At 40.1% G+C, this 17,281-nt stretch overlaps 1 protein-coding gene across 17 annotated transcripts in view; it reads right to left on the reverse strand.

The window, feature by feature from the left end:
- GRIK1 (glutamate ionotropic receptor kainate type subunit 1) overlaps positions 1–17,281 on the reverse strand; it is a 357,358-nt gene that overhangs the window by 133,841 nt on the left and 206,236 nt on the right. The window lies entirely within an intron of this gene.

Here is a 17,281-nt window from a genome sequence, read left to right on the forward strand (position 1 = left end):
ACATTTTTAATGTTCTTTAAGAGTGGTCCTGGGATTATCAATAGAAACAGGTCATACAGTAGAAGCTCTCTTAACTGACCTCCACTTAACTTACACCTTGATTGACCAATACTCCACATTTCCTTTGAAAAAATATATTAATTGGTTGGTGCCCATGGAATGCTGAATATTTGTGACTGGCAGACTGCTATTTATCTTCTCTTAATAAAGTGATTCTTTACCAAAGGCCAGTTGTAGATTTTTTCCAAATTTGTCTGTGCTAGATTGATTTGCAAATGCTTTAAGTTCTCTCTCCACTTATAAAAAACAAAACAGGGGCTGGCCCCATGGTGTTGTGGTTGAGTTTGCAAGTTCCCCTTCAGTGGTCTGGGGTACACAAGGTTCAAATCCTGGGCATGGACCTACACACTGCTCATCAAGCCACGCTGGGGCAGGTGTCCTACATATAAAATAGAGGAAGATTCACACAGATGTTAGCTCAGGGCCAATCTTCCTCACCAAAAAAAAAAAAAAAAGACAACGAAGAAGAATATAAACAGAAGAAACTGAAAATCTCAAACGCCACAAAATGGATATGACTTGTGTATATTCCTTCTTGGAAAAAGAACTCCAATTGGCAGACTCTAATTCAAAGAAGTTACTTTGATTCTATTTTCAAAAGATAGTAAACAAATACACAGCTATCATTTTTAAGTAAAAATTATTTCTCGAGGACAATTTCCTGCTAAACTGACTTTCTCAAATAACCGACTACAGTGAGGGGTTATAAAAACTAAGAAGGTTTGTATTGGACTATTTTGGCTCCCTTTGGCTCTTTTATATACTGGTGATATGAGATATTCATGTGTAGATCATTTCCTTGTTCAACTAGAGTTGAATGCCATGTGACATGGTATATGACCGGTTAACCTTTCCTGATGGATTCACATTGGACATTTAATCTGAAATCAACTTTAGGAAAAATTTTTCTCTTAGGTGACTTTGTCTTTTTTCTTTGTTAGACAATGGTAAGCAGGTCCTTTTGAGGGATTATCAGCTTCTCTCAGAACTTGTAGTAGATGCTCAACAGTGAGATGGGAAGCACGCATAATAGACACGTGGTCACCAGAAGAAGGTGGATGTCAGGGAGGTTTACTACCATGATCAAGCTGACCCACAATTGGAATAGCCGTGGCTTGAGATCCGAAATGGTTTGGTGTTAGGCTTCCACAGTAATTATTAGCAATTATTTGTTTACTTGTCCATCTCCCCAAGCACAGGGTGAAAACTCTCATGAAGATAGACTGTGTCTTATTCAGAATCACCATCCTTATGAAGACCAAACTTTTATAAGATATTCAGCCTGCAACTATTTAGTGGAAAAGTCAACCATCGGCTCAGATATAAGCGCCATCAATTTGTATAAGGCAGGCTGGTAGGAGGGAAGAAATATCTGAATTGGAGTCAGAAGTGCTGAATTGTGGACCTTGATCCACCTGCTTCCTCTTTAAGAAGGTCTTTTAAATACCAGGAAGAAAGTAACTATGAAATAGCTCTTTCATTACTAACATTTCATTTAAACCTTATAACATTCCAGGTAGGAGGTAGTGTTCCTTTTTTTAATAAATGAAAAAGATGAACAGAGAGATCACACATTTTGCCCAGCTTATTCAGTCACCAAGCCTTGTCTGTGACGAACTCAGGTGTTTGATTCATCAAGTTATTTCTGATGCCCTTCAGGTCTAAATGTGGGCTGATAAAGCTGCCTTCTCCACTTTGGAGGATTGCTCTGTAAAGGAAATGATATATTGCAGTGAAAGTGCCCTGGACACTCCATCATCCTGCAGAAATCAGTTAGTATTATTACGCACAGATGATGAGGATAAAAGTGAAATTGGCACTTGTAGAACTGCCTGCTCACTTCAAAACTGGTTCTTTGGTATATAGTTGTCTTTTACATAAAGCTGAATGTACCTGGCTTTAAGAGAATGATAAATGTTTTTATTATGTGCTTAGGGGGTGTGTAGGTGAACTCTGTTTCATCATTTTGGGGGCAATTTTCTTTCATTCCTTCCCCAAACAAGCATTATAAATGGTGTCATTAGCTCTAAGACCCCAGGATACTCTCCGTTTTTTCTTAGAGAGGGCTGCTGGTAAATCCCAAACACGTACAGTGAAGTGAGTGATAGAGAGGGCTGGGGCAGTACCAAGAAAGTGAAATTTGAGAGAAACAGGAGAAAGTTATTAATAGGAGCCAGACCAATACCTCACATGGGAGCACATTCTTAAGCATTAGCCGCTTCCTCTCTCCTCCTTCTCCTCAAAGCTTCTGATTTAACAAAACTTAGTTGCAGAGTATTTGATAAGAGGAGTAGAACGACACATACCTAGGGACACGTGTGATTTTTTTTGTGTGTATGTGTGAGGAAGATTAGCCCTGAGCTAACATTTGTTGCCAATCCTCCCCTTTTGGCTTGAGGAGGATTGTCGCTGAGCTAACATCTGTGCCATTCTTCCTTTACTGTATTTGTGGGATGCCGCCACAGCACAACTCGATGAGTGGTGTGCAGGTCTGCGCCCAGGATCCAAACCCATGACCCTGGGCTGCCAAAGCAGAACGTGCAAACTTAACCACTACGCCACTGGGCCAGCACCTGCATGAGTTTTTTTGTTTTTTGATTTGTGGGTGTGGGCTTGTCAATAAGATGTTTCAGGTCTTTGGAGTTCTCCATGTAGTGAACCTCTGGCCTTGGTCATCTGGATGCCCTGATCTCATGATTTTGAGAGGAGGAATCCCTACCTCAGTGCTTCCTCTGTTCCTTTTCCTTCTCTGCTCTTCTCCCTCCCTTTGGCCTTACTCTTCTCTTTTTTTCCTAATGATGCGGGCTCGGTGAGTTGAGGAGTTGAAAGGAAGATTTCTTGGACTCTCAAGCTCTGGGAGTAGTGCTCTTCTATTCAGAGAATAGCATGGAGTAGCATGGGGACAGGACCCATGGGCAGTAAGAGCTGCAGGCATGGGGCAGGACCCATGTGCAGGAAGAGCTGCAAACATGGGTTGAGGGTAGGGCTAAATTTAAGGTATACGTAATGTGAATTATCTCTTTACAAGACAAAGGAAAGATTACATTAAAAAAGTTGTTAAAATGGTATCAGTGCAGGTGGGGTCTGGTTATTGGGTGGTCCTATAACTTTAGATAAGAACCAGATTGGATTAAGTCAGGATGTCCTTGCCTTCCCCATTAAGAGTTTCTAGAGATAAGGTCATCCCCCTCTCTTCCTGGTGCAGAGAGGGAGACAACCCCACAGATGGAGACCTCCCTTACAAATGTAAATGTCTCTTAACAAAAGGCAAGCAAATTCCACTTTTCAGAGCCTCTTTCCTGTCTGCAGTTTTCAAAAGCAACCAGCCCAAAATAATCCTTATCACTAACACAGAAGAAGCTACAGGCATGAGTCTACAGAAGCTGGGTAGCACTGTTGAGGACAGGACATGTGGACATCACTCATTCATAGGGTCGCCAGGAGTAGGAGCCGACTTGACAGCACTAAACAACAATGCCTCCCTCTTTCTCTCTTTCTCTCTCTTTTTCTCATTTAAGCTGAGCTGAGCATGACTTCCCTTTAAAATTCAATGGGCCATGGAAGGGTTAGGAAAAGTGAAACTGAGAAACTAGCTTAGGCTCAAGGGACAGCCTCCCTACTCTGCCATCACCTTATTTTTTCTAAATTGCCTAAGTCAAGTCAGCCGGTGAGGAAAGAAAGCAGAAGTGAAGATGAAGAAGCAGCTTTTTCTTTTTACTGTAACTCTTGAGAAGTAGAGCGTGGCAGATGGAGTGCAGGAGGGTGAGAAACCTCAAAATCCACGTGCCTGTTTTCCATGTTCACTTTCATCACTCATGGTCACACCTCATATGTACTGTTGGAGAGGGAATATCCTCTTTCTTCCCTTCTTGTGTTCTCATGGCTGGACTAATAATAAAATTGACACAAGACCTGATTAACAGGAGAAAAACCCAGTTTAATATGTATGTATTGGAGATCATAAAGAAATGATGCTATGAGAGTGAATAAAGCAGGCAGTATATATATCTTTTAAACAAAGAAACATAAATTTGTGAGGAATGACAAGACAAAGAAAGTTAGATTTGAGGTATGTGATTAGTGAGGAATTTAAGCAGAGATTAGACTTGAGGTAGTAAATTAGGAAGGTTTGTTGACGCGGCTTCTCAGCCCTGAGTTCCTAGCTCTGGTAATCAGGATGCAGGAGAGCACCTTTCACGTGGGAGATTTATTTCCTGCATTCAGAGAGAACAGAGACAGGAGGCTCAGAATGCCCTTTTCGCTTCTCAAGTAACTTAAATTCAAAATAATTGATAGGCTATTGTGGGATACTTTGGGGTAGGCTGCCCTGGGCCCAACAGTAGCCAAAGTATAAGAAGTATTATTTATTTTTTAATATATAACTAGTTTTCCTACTTTCTGTTGTGCAAATTACGTGAAAATATTTTCTCTTATGTGAATTAGATTGAGTGAGTACAGATCACACACTGGTCCTTGTAGACTGGTTATGTGTGATGTTATGATTTATAATAAGAAATATATATTTGGTCTTCAGTCCAACTTCTGGCACAGAACTCCTAAACTCTTGGAATTTCTTAAGTGATGAGAACAATAAAAATGTCTTTTGTTATGTTAATAAGGTGACTTCTGGAAGACTCCTAAGGATGGGGGCTGGTTACCAGGAGAACCAACCATGCGATTAGAGGGCTGGAACTTTCAGTCCTGCTCCCCTGACCTCTGGGGAGGTGAGAGGGGTGGAGGCTGAGATCAGTCCTGTTGTGGAGGATCAGAATTGGGCACTCCAAAATGTGTCTCTTTGGCTTGATTATTTTTAGGAACAAAAGAGTGAAAGAAACTTTGACCTCCTCCCCCAACTGACTAAAAAAATTTAAAATAGAAGGACCTGTTCCAGGAAGGAGCTAATACCACAAGATAACTGTAATGTAACGTAAAAGGAGTTTCTCAGGTCCCATTGCCTGGCATTTCCATTTCCATCTTCATGTAAATTGCCTTCTACCCCCTTGAAGTCCCAAACCACTACCCCTAACATCCTTCTTTGTCTTTAGCCAAAGATCGTATTTAAGATGAGAACCTCCACCATTTTGGTGAGTTGCTCAGTTTTCCTGAGTCTCTCTCATGTATACATGTTACAAAGCTTTGTTTGATTTTCTCCTGTTATTTTGTCTCACGTGAATTTAATCTGTAGCCCAGCCAGAAGGACCAGCAGGGTAGAGGATATGTCTTCCTCCCCTACAATGTATGTGTAATAAAGCCTCCATAAAAATTCAAAATGATGGGGTTTGGAGAGCTTCCAGGTTGGTGAACACCTGGAGATTTAAGGAGAGTCGTGGGTTTGGAAAGGGTATGGAGGACCTGCTAGGATCTTTTCCCATACTTTGCCCTAGGAATCTCTTCCATCAGGCCGTTCCTGAGTTATATCCTTTTATAATAAACTGATAATCTAGTAAGCAAAAATTTTCTCTGACTTCTGTGAGCCACTCTAGCAAGTTAGTCAAACCCAAGGAAGGCATCACTGGAACCTCCAATCTATGGTCAGTCAGCCAGAAAGCACAGGTGACAACCTGGATTTGCTATTGGCATCTGAAGTGGAGGGCAGTCTTGTAGGACTGAGCCCTTAACCTGAGGAATCTGATGCTATCTCCAGGTAGATAGTATTAGAATGGTGTTGAATTGTAGGATACCCAGCTGGTGTCAGAGAACTGCTTGATGCTGTGGGGAAACCCCAACCTCCCTGCGCCGCCGCACATACTTATGTTGGAATTGGAATCAGAACCCTCTTAATATGGTTAGGTTGATGAGGATCAAGGCTGCCTCAGGGATAAAAGCCTAAGGCATCCTGCCCTGCATACCACTCTATACCATCTTCTGGAAGCCTGGGACGTCCTGACCTGATCAGATTTGATTCTTAAGTTATAGGACCACCCAATAACCAGACCCTACCTACACTGATACTATTTTAATGACTTTTTTTTTACATGATGTTTCCTTTGTCTTGTAAAGAGATAACTCACATACCTACGCCTTAAATTTAGCCCTACCCTCAATCCATGTTTGCAGCTCTTCGCTGCCCATAGGTCCTGTTCCCATGCTATTCTCTGAATAAAGGAGCACTACTGCCAGACCTCGAGAGTCCAAGAAATCTTTCAACTCCTCAGCTCACTGAGCCCATATCAAGGTGGCTAACTTCTGTCTTATCACCAATAGGAAGCTTAAACAGGGGTCAAGGTTGTCATGAATATATACCCCCCAAGTGTTCCCCCGTCTCACCCACTGTTTGCAACCTGATGTTATGGCAAATAATGATTTAGACACATTGTCCAAACTGAAAGGTCAGAAAGTGGAAGAAGTTGGATCTTTTGAGTCAGGCTCTGACTACCTGTGTGAATATTTGTGTCATTTAAAACGATAAGAGTAAAATCTAATATCCTATAAACGAGAAGATAGACATAAGTCCTGGAAAATGAACACCTTTTCTTAATAAACATGTGTAATTAGGCTTTGTTTCCAAGGGCCTATGAGTCATTGTCTTAGTTTTTCCCTGTTGTTCTCTGCTGGGAAGGATAGATCTTGGTACCAAGAAGGCTAATGTGAAAGAGTTTCTCCCTTACACTCTGCATCACCCACCTGAGAAAAAGTGCCACAGGTAGTCACTAAACAAAGAGTATGAAACAATAAGGAGGGTGCCCACATTCTGGAGGAGTTGTGAAAGTCAAAAACAACTCTTTTTTCGTACAAGGCCACTTGGAGATGTGGGGGCAGGGCTGCCCAGGGAAGCCCTAGGGGTGTGGCTTCCTTGGGCAAAGCCATAATGTGGGCCCTGTCACCATAGAGAGCCACTCCAGTGCCCTGCCAGGCTGTGGGATTGATGCTGCCCCCTAGTAGGTCCAAGAGACGGATCATCGAGCCAAAGAAGATTATTCTCAAAACTTAAGCTCTCTTGGAGTTTGTCTTGTTAGGTTTTGGACTTGGTTGGGACCCGTCACCTCTTTCTTCTTTCTGATTTCTCCCTTTTAGAATGGGAATGTCCATTACGCCTGTCCCAGCATTGTATTTTGCACATAGCTTGTTTGGTTTCACAAGTTCACAGCTGGGGAAGAATTTTGCCTTAGGATAAATTGTACCTTGAATCTCACTCGTATCTGATTTAGATAAAATTTAGATGACAGTTGGTTTTAGACTTTAGAGTTGATGCTGGAACAAGTTAAGACCTTTGGAGCTGTTGGGATAAAATGAATGTATTCTGCATGTAAGAAGGATGTGAATTTTGGAGGGGCCCAGGGCAGAAAGCTGTGGACTAAATGTTTGTATCTCCCCTCAAATTCATATATGGAAGCCCTAATGTGATAATAGTTGGAGGTAGGGACTTTGGGGAGTAATTAGGTCATGAGAATGGAGCCCTCATGATGATATCAGTGTCCTTACAAGAAGAGGAAGAGAGCTAGCTCTTTCTTTCTCTCTCCACCACGTGAAAAGAAGAGAGAAGAAGGTCATCTACAAGCCAGGAAGTGGATTCTCACCAGAGCAGGACCTGCAGCACCTTAACTTGGACTTCACAGCCTCCATAACTGTGAGAAGTAAATATTTGTTGTTTAAGCCATGCAGTCTGTGGTATATGTTATAGCAGCCTGAGCTGACAAAGATATACATCATCTGCTTTTTTACCCAGGGACTTTGAAATTAAAAAATGGACAATTTTAGTGGAAATTACATCTATGCCTCTAACATCATTTTCCAACAGAATTCTGAATGTATGTTTCAGTGCTTTAAGGTAAGCAGAGTGGAACTGACTTGAAATTTCAGCACAAATTTAGGTAGGAGAGTTCCATTACCATGGGAGTGTTTCTGTCTTTGTTGGGTAGACTCCTACACTGGTAAGATCAGGCTAGGACATAAGCAGTAGTGTTTTGTGACCACATGGACACAGATGGAAACCACAGATGGCTACGTCCTGCATAGGGAGCAGGTTGCCTTCACTGGGGGATAGTGGTGGAAAGATGGGGGCCAAGTGAGGGCTTGTGGTTTGCATCACACAATTCCATCTAGACTTCCAAGAGGATTGCTCATTATCATAAACTCTACTACTGTTGGGTCAACAACATGACCATTGTAGGCAAAAGGCAGCACCTAAAGAAGGCTAAGACTGAATGCTGTGCTGTTTGAAGTATACCTAAGGTAAGCCTAAAACAACTGCTTCCAAACTTTTCCTAGACCCCTCCCATATGTACAGAATCATAATGTCAGAGGATGAGGTCCAGAAATCTGTATATGCAAAGGACTCAGCTGGCTCTAGTTTCCACTGATTGATTGTCTTGTTTTAGATTTCAAGGATAGTTAATAACCTGCTTCCTAACTTGCTTTCAAATTGCCACCTTCATCCAAAGATCCTTTCCTCTAACTTCATGGCTTATAATTTAATTCAGTTCGACAAGTATCTATTAGGCACTACTTTGGAGTACCTATGTGTTTTTCCTGAAGAAAGCTGTGTTTAGTCCTGACAAAAGACAACTGGGTGGTCCCCAGCTTTCCATAGAGCAGGCAGGTATCCCACTCAGAGTTAGTGCAAGTACAATGCGGGGGAAATTGAGGCCCTTGTTACAGGTGTGTGTCTTAAAGAGGAGCAGTTCTCCTGTCATCTACTGTTTCCACCCCAGCTCCCTTTAGATGGAGCCTATAATGAGTGATGAGTGGGAAATATGAAATTTACCCCCTTCTTCCCAAAAGGAATTTAAGAAAAACAATGCTCCATTGTGCCAGGAAATCCATCTCATTTGATGATGAGAAAAAAAACCATGAAAGCGATGACATTCAATCTTGTTTCTGTGAAAAGAATACATTGTTTTGATTCGACTTACCTTGTGATATGAACATAATCCAATAATAACCATTTCAGAAATGCAATAAAATTATACCCCCACATATATTTAGTTGTTTGTTTTGCTTTTTCCTTCAACTGATGTTGCATATGCCATGTCTATGGCTCTGGTGAAGAACTCATTTATTCATTCATTCAATGATTCATCCACTCATTTATCCATTTATTTACAAAATGCCTAGCCTACTATGAGCCAGTCATTGTACTAGGCACTGGGGATACAGCAGTGAACAAAATAGACACAAATATGACTTTTGGAGCTTACATTCTAGAAGGGGAACTGATTACGAACAGGAAGTAGGGCATTGGCATTTCCAGGTGAGAGGTCAGGAAAGATCTCTCTAAGAGGGCAACTTCTGAGTAAATACCTGAAGGAAATGAGGAAACTGTACTGAAGATATCGAGAGAAGAGCATTTCAGGATAAGGGAACAGAATGATCTAATGTGGGAGCTGCCTGGTGTTAATTTTGGGGAGCAGTGAGGATGAAGGGGGGTGAGCCAGGTTTGGTCTGGTAGAAGATGAGCTCAGGGCAGTGATGCGGGTACATTGGAGCAAATCACAGAGGGTCTTTAGGCCACAACAGGACTCTGGGTTTTATTCTGAGTGAGATGAGAAGCCACTGGAGGGTTTTGAGCAGAGTAGTGGAATGATATGACATATTTCAAGAGGATTACCATGTGTGATATTGTGATTTGTAATAAGAAATATATTTTTGGTCTTCGTCCCCTTCCCTGGCACAGAGCTCCTAAAACCCTTGGATTTCCTAAGTGATGAGAGGAGGAAAGGTATCTTTTGTTATGTTAATAAGGTGACTTTTGCATCCCCCATAAGGCTGGGGCTAGTTACCAGGAGAACCAACCCATAAGCTTAGAGAGTTCATATTTTTAGTCCCACCCCCTGACCTCTGATGGGGAGAGAGAGGCTGGAGGTTGAACCAATTGCCAATGGCCAATGTGTTCATCAATCATGCCTATGGAATGAAACCTCCACAAAAACTCAAAAGAACAGGGTTTGGAGACCTTCCAGGTTGGTGAACACATCCACATACCCGGTAGGTAACATTTTCCAACTTCATGAGGACAGAAGCTCCTGCGCTGGGACCCCTCCCAGACCTCACCCTACATATTTCTTCACCTCGCTGTTCATCTGTATGTTCTGTCATATCCTTTAATAAACTAGTAAATGTAGGGAAATGTTTCCCTAAGTTCTATGAGCCATTCTAGCAAATAATCGAATGCAAGGGGGAGGAGGTCAGGGGAACCTCTGATTTGTAGCCAACTCAAACAAATGCTGTGGGTAACCTGTGGACTTCCTGTCAGCTATTGGCACTGAAGTTGAGGGCAATCTCACAGGACTGAGCCTTTCACCAGTGGGCTCTGATGCTATCTCCAGGTAGTTAGTGTCAGAATTGAGTTAAATTGTAGGACACTCAGCTCATGTCACAAAGAATTGCTTGATATAGGGAAAACCCTACATATTTGGTGACCAGAAGTGTTGTGAGTGTGATAGAAGTGTGAGAGTAAAGGAGAAACACAGGAGGATAGGGGTTTTTCTAACTCACTGTGGTTTCTATATTAAAAATGAACTGAGGGGAGGAGAGGGGCAAGAGCAGAAGCAGAGACATCTGCCACTGAAGTGGTGGCAATAATAGGCTATTGTAATAAGAGGTGACTGCACTAATCCAGGTGGAGATGCTGCCAGTTTGTTACAGATTAGTGGTGCTGGGTGCAGCAAAAAGTGGACGAATTCTAGACAAAAATCGAAGGTGGAGCAGGCAGGATTTGCTGATGAACTATAAGTAAGAAAAAGAGAGTTAAGCATGACATCAGATTTTTTGGCCTGAAATTGCCATTCATCAAGATGCAGAAAGTGCAGGTGCTTGATTTGGGGCAGATTATTTTATAATGCTTATTACAAATCCAAGTGGGACGTCAACTGGGACATTACGTATACCAATCTGGATTTCGTGAGAGAGGTCTGGCCTGTTGATAGAAATTTGGGAGTCATCACCAAAGGCAATGTTTAGGTGGCATTTAAAGCCATAAGACTGGTTGATACCACCCAGGAGCAAGAAGAGACAGAGAGAAGTAGAGTTTGGGGTGATAACAGTCACAAGTCAAGGAATGCTTGCAGCCACCAGAAGCTGGAGGAGGGAAAGAATTGAATCTTCCCTAGAGATTCAGAGGAAACAGGACCTTGCTGAGAACTTGGTTTCAGACTTCTGCCCTCTAGAACAATGAGACAATACATTTCTGTTGTTTTAAGCTGCTCAGTTTGTGGGACGTTTTTATAGCAGCCCCAGAAAACTAATACAGTATCCTACTTGTCTTAAGAAAGTTTCAATAGTAGTTGCTTTTAGTTACTGTATTTCTTTCCTCTTCGTAAAATGTTGCTTCATTCAGTACCTCAAATCACAATCTCTCGCTCTCTAACTTCATTTCGCAAATAAAGCAAGTAGCTGTGCCACACAACACGTTGGCTTTCTTTGTTTTGTTACATTTTTCTATTTTATTCTGAATATGACAGGGCCAAGATATTATTGTACAAATAAACCCTGCTTACTCTGTTAACTACCTGCTGTGTGCCCATTGTGACAAATTGTGAGGTCACTCGGGAAGGAAGGGTGAAACTATTAGCCGACAATCGAGAAATGGAAAGCTTCAGCAATGTGGACCCCTGTTTTGCATTCCTGTGGAATAATAACCATTCCAGAAGCTATCAACAGAAAACAAGATGGCAATTTGATCTATTCCTTTGCTGATAGCTGCTCCTTAAATATATAATATTATATTGCCTCTCTTTATTGCCACATCCATAATTCTAGTTTATTATATCATAAGCAATTTACTATAGGCCTGTATTTACTGCACCTTTAGTTTCAAGGCTACACATTTAAATTCTAAGATTCCCTTAGATAAATGCTTTCTTCCCTACTCAGCTTACCTCTTCTTGTTTTACTTTTGGAGACCAACACAAATCTTCATAAAGATTTCATGCTAGATGAATTTCGATGGAAGCAGGCATTCCTTGACCTAATAGAGAGTGGATGGACAACGTGTACCTGCATTTTTACCTTAGAAGAAGTTCTGGGTAAGCACAGAGCTGTGGGCAAGGACAAGGACAGCTTCAATAATCTGGCTGTTGCCCAAACCTTCTAGAACTGTCTTCAGACACTGGTGTCCTTTGAAGAGGGACAATGGGGTTTGATTCTCCCCTAAGATGATAACCACATACAAGTTCTCTCCCTGATGTCTCAAAGAGAGAGCTGCTTGAATTCAATAGAAAGGGCCTTTGAGGAGGAAGCAAAATACTTCCATGGAGTAAAGAATTCCTCACGTGCTTCAGAGGGTAGCCAGTTATGGGAAAGGCCAGTTAAGGGGAATGTTATGGGTTATGGGCAGTTTAGCAGATGCTGCCAGTGATCTTTCTTAATACATTTGAGTTCCACATTAAAAAAGAAAATATGTGTTTCTAAGGCCAAAGATACTCTATTCCACTGATTTTCGATTTTCAGTTTAATTCAATTCATCAAGCACTATTTGCCATCTACTAATGTCTAAAACTATTCTGTGAGCAGGGAGCATACAAAGATGAAAAGCACTTGGTTCTTGCCCTCAGCAGAGCTTCCAGTCTATTGGGATAGGTTGAACTTTTGGTGGTAGATTACAGAGAAGGAAACTATGTACAGTTGTCAATCATTCCGTCAACAAAACAAGAAGCCCACGCTTTGTCCCTTCCAGTGTGGAGTCTTTCCTGATTCTTCCAGCAAGAGGTGAACTCTTCCCTCTCTTTTGATAACATATAATCTAGGGCTTATTTGGGGAATTTATTCGGGTATACAATCGTAAGCTGGGAGTCTGTTCCTGGAGGGTGGGGACAGTGTTTACAGTTACTTGCCCTCTCTGCCAGAACTAAAGGCAATGATTTGGACATAGTACATTGTCCCCCAAGAAACGACCCTTCAGTTTCTTTGTGCCTTAACACCCTGCCTGCTAAAGTTGTATGTTCTACCAAGACAAAGAGGCTTAGGAGAGAGGTAGGAGGGAATGAGGGTGGTTGTTGAGTCACATAGAATCTGCCCACCTTGAATTTCGCCATTACTGTCTTTTCAGCATAATTGCTCACTCTCTCCCAACCATGATGGCCCATTGTCTCCAAGCACTCAAAGTTCTGATGCTCTCTAAATGCTCACTTTTCATCAGGCTGCCAGCACCTTAACATCATGGAGGACTGGTTCATCTCCTATTCAGCTGTAGATTTCAGATGAGAACCAGGAATATTGCCAAAGGATTCATGACAAACTTTTATTCTTAAGAAAGTCTGTGATCACTCTAATATCTCTTGAGAGCAGTTACATTTTTAGCTTCTAACATCTCATTTAAATGACACGTATTCCTCCTAAAGGGCTCAAATTTCATTTATCTACTTATTATTAAATAAATGGAATATGCCAAGTACATAGCCTGTAGTTCCAGGGAAGCTGTGTTATACACTTCATCATAATTTTCTAGTTTTCTTCCCTCCAATTTCTGCTATTTCTCAAGCTGAAATTTCTTCTTGCTGAGAAGGAAATATTGCTGCTAAAGATGAGAACTGATGGCTGAAGCCGGAACAAATGGAAGCTCACAGCTCCCACAGAGCAGTATTTACCAACGTGTGTACGCAGAAGTCACCCATGAGATGCTTCACACCCAGGGAGTTCCGTGGTCAAATATATGTGGGAAGCATCGGTTAGCATCACCCCTTTCTGGAAGTTCACACTGCGCAATAACATATAAAAGTCTCTCAGAAAAGAAGGCAATTTGACTCTGTCTAACCCAGTGCTCCTCAAATTCTTTTGATTATAGGATGGTTTTCCTTGTAACTGGGACATGCCATGGAATTGCTATCCCGAAAAACACATTTAAAAATATTTCATCCAATGACCTGTTTTCCTTGGGACTGACTGAAATAATTTGCAATCTTAAATGTTGTTTTGGTGCTCACTTTTATGAAAAATTAGACATTAGGTACTTGATAAGAAATATAAACCCTCTAATTATGACACTGCTTTTTGAAAAATGAACATTATATTTATGCCATCAATTTTTACCTCCTTTTTGCATTTACAAAAATAACCTAAGCATGAAGATGGTCTGTAAAATATAGATTTCTATGAAAAAAAGGCTATTTTTTTGCTTGAGGAAGATTGGCTCTGAGCTAACATCTGTTACCAATCTTCCTCTATTTTGTATGTGGGATGCTGCCACAGCATAGCTTGATGAGCAGTCTGTAGGTCTACACCCAGGAATGGAACCAGTGAACCCTTGACTGCTGAAGGGGAACACATGACCTTAACCACTATGGCATTGGGCCAGCCCCTCAGAAAAGACATCTTTTAATGAATCATCTCAAAGAGACATTGTGGACAGGATGCAAGTCTTTGACATCTAATGTGAATGTTTAAAAATGCAAAGCCCTTTGCTACATTTTCTTATCTTTTTCTTGTTATTTTCCATTGTTTTTTCTTAACATCTCTGCACATTTATTTGAAAAATTTAAAAATCCTTTCATCAAAATTTTTCATTCACTGATTTAAAAATTGTGTGATAGTGTTTTAGAACATCTAAAAAGCTACAGAATCTCAGATTTAAACACTCACATATTTACACATCAATTTAAAAAAATCTAAGATTGAATTCGTTGTTTTTGTTCAAATATCCCAGAGTCCAGAAGGTATTTCCGTTAAGCATACTCTCCCAGATTTTCTCACAGTCACATTTAAGATCCAATACTATAAAATGAACAGAGTTTGCACTGACATGAATAATGAATAAACTCTATGGAAGTTTCTGTTTCTCAGACAAAATCTTTCTGTGAAACATTTAGGTCCCAAATGAAGAGAGAGAAACTTGACTAATACACATATCCAGGAAAGCTACAAGTTGATAAAAAATAAAGCACAGTTAAATCTCACGTCACAGAGGGATCTGTGTTTGGAATGCCCCTAATAGGAACTTTGGGAAACATGCACTACTTATTGTAAAAGTACTGAAATCTGGAAATTCTATTTGCTGTTCATTTACATATATTTAAAAATACACTGCACTCAGTGAACTCCCACAATGGACACTACTGTCTGGTGTATGTGCAAACATTATTTTTTCTAAATAATTTTACTTTAAAAACACAAACATGTAAATTGGGTAAAAAGTTGAAAGCAAGGTAAAAACAACAAAATACAATCAAACCACTGTGAAACAATTATTATTAACATTTTGGTGAATTTCCTTCCATTTTTTTCCCATACATATCTGAATTTTCTTTGAAACATTTAAGATGATGCCTTTCTATTATCTCCTGCCGTTTTCATATAACACATATAAATAGGCATCTCCTTTCCAAGATAGGCCCTATTTTTAATGATTGTCTAATATTTCACTGTTTGGATATATCATGGTTTACTTAATCAACCTCACTTTTTGGGTGGGTTGTTAATTCTTCACTGTTACAAATCCAATTCTGATTAACCTTCGGTGCTTTCCATGATTTTGCTGGGAGAAAGAAAAATGCCTTGAAACGCAGTTTTTAGATCATAAGTTATAAGCAATTTAAGCTTTTATTATATAATGCTAAATTGCCATGCAGAAGCAAAGGCTGACCAATTAATACTTGCATCCACTGTGTAGAAATACCAATTGAATTGCAACCTCACTGAAGATCCGTATGGTTTTCAAGCCAATTTGTGACAGAAAGCACACATCCCTCTGAATAAGGAAGACTTTAATTTTTAAAACTTGTTTACTGCCTATTTGCACGTCTGTAATTTTAAGTTACTTGTTCTAGCCTTTTGCCTTTTCCTACCTTGAGATATCATTGGTTTCATTATTGATGTAAGTTAATCTCTTACTCATAACGATTTAAAATCTTTGACCTTTTTGTTGCAAATGTTTCTTAGTTTATTATTCAGCTCTCAAGGCTGATTAGATTTTTAGACAAAGAAATGTTTAAATTTTTATCATGTCAAATGTATAGATTTTTTCCCTTGAAACATAGCACATTTGTAGTAGTCATTAATATTTCTGGTTCTTTCCCTTCTGAATGTATGAAGGCATGGCACCTACCTGGGGATTGGATGGCGCTGAGTCGCTAGTTTTGTCCAATGACTTGTGAGAGGAAGTTACGAGTGTCACTTCCTGGACAGACCGCTAACTGCCAGTGACAGACCACCCAGAGCTGTCATCTGTATCCATCTGTCCCAGGGACAACACAGGTAACAGTTGCTCCATCAGCCTGGGGTCTAGAGGGAAGACATGTGGAGCAGAGTCTGCAACAAACTCACACAGCCATTTCAGGAAGAAAACATCTTTGGTTCTTCAAAGCTTCTGTTTGGGGAGGAGTCATTTGTTACAGCAGCCGAATACAGCTTTGTGAAACTGTTGGAATATTTACAATTAAAAATTTCTCCTCTAGCCACCCAATTGACAAATAGTCACGTACATAATTACCATTAGGACTTTTTAAAGATTTTTATTTTTTATAATTTAGTTATTTAATCCATTTGAAGTTTATTCTGGTGTATATTAGGAGAAAGCTGATATAATTATATACGCTATATATATTTATATAGTTACCTACTGATGTGTCATACCACCTTCATGATGTATTGAATTATCATATAATTTAAATTCCAGACTATTCTGTGCTTTCTGCCTATATATATGCTAGCATCGTATTGTGTTAATACTAGTGTTAACGTTTGCTGGGTAAATGACTCTTCCTCTCAAATTACTCTTCTTATACTATATTTTATTGAAAATTTTTGCCTATTTATTCATTGGATTTCTTTTGAGAATATCATTAAATATATAAATTATTTTTTGGAAATATTAAAAAATCCTGTCTTTCTGTCTAAGAACATGGATTTTATATCAAGAAATTTATTAGTTTTCTTTTATAGTTTTCAAAAGCAAGTCATACAGTAATATTTTTTCCCAGATATTTTAGGTGGTTTTTTTTGATAGCTGAGCTTGATCTTTTATAATATTTTCTTTTTTTGGGTCTGGCCCAGCAGCCAAGTGGTTAAAGTTCTGCACACTCCACTTCGGTGGCAGGGGTTCTCGGGTTTGGATCCCAGGTGTGGACCAGCTCCATTCACCAGCCATGCATGCTGTGGAGGTGTACACATACACAAAATAGAGGAAGATTGGTACAGATGTTAGCTCAGGGCTAATCTTCCTCAAGGAAAAAAAAAAAGAGGAGGATTGGCAACGGATGTTAGCAAATCTTCTTCAGCAAAAAATTAGTTTATATTTTCTTTTTTATTATTAAATTTTATTTTTTCCCCAACTTTATTGAAGAATAATTGA

This window comes from Equus caballus, chromosome 26 (genome assembly GCF_041296265.1).
Source record: "Equus caballus isolate H_3958 breed thoroughbred chromosome 26, TB-T2T, whole genome shotgun sequence".
Classification (NCBI taxonomy): Eukaryota; Metazoa; Chordata; class Mammalia; order Perissodactyla; family Equidae; genus Equus; species Equus caballus.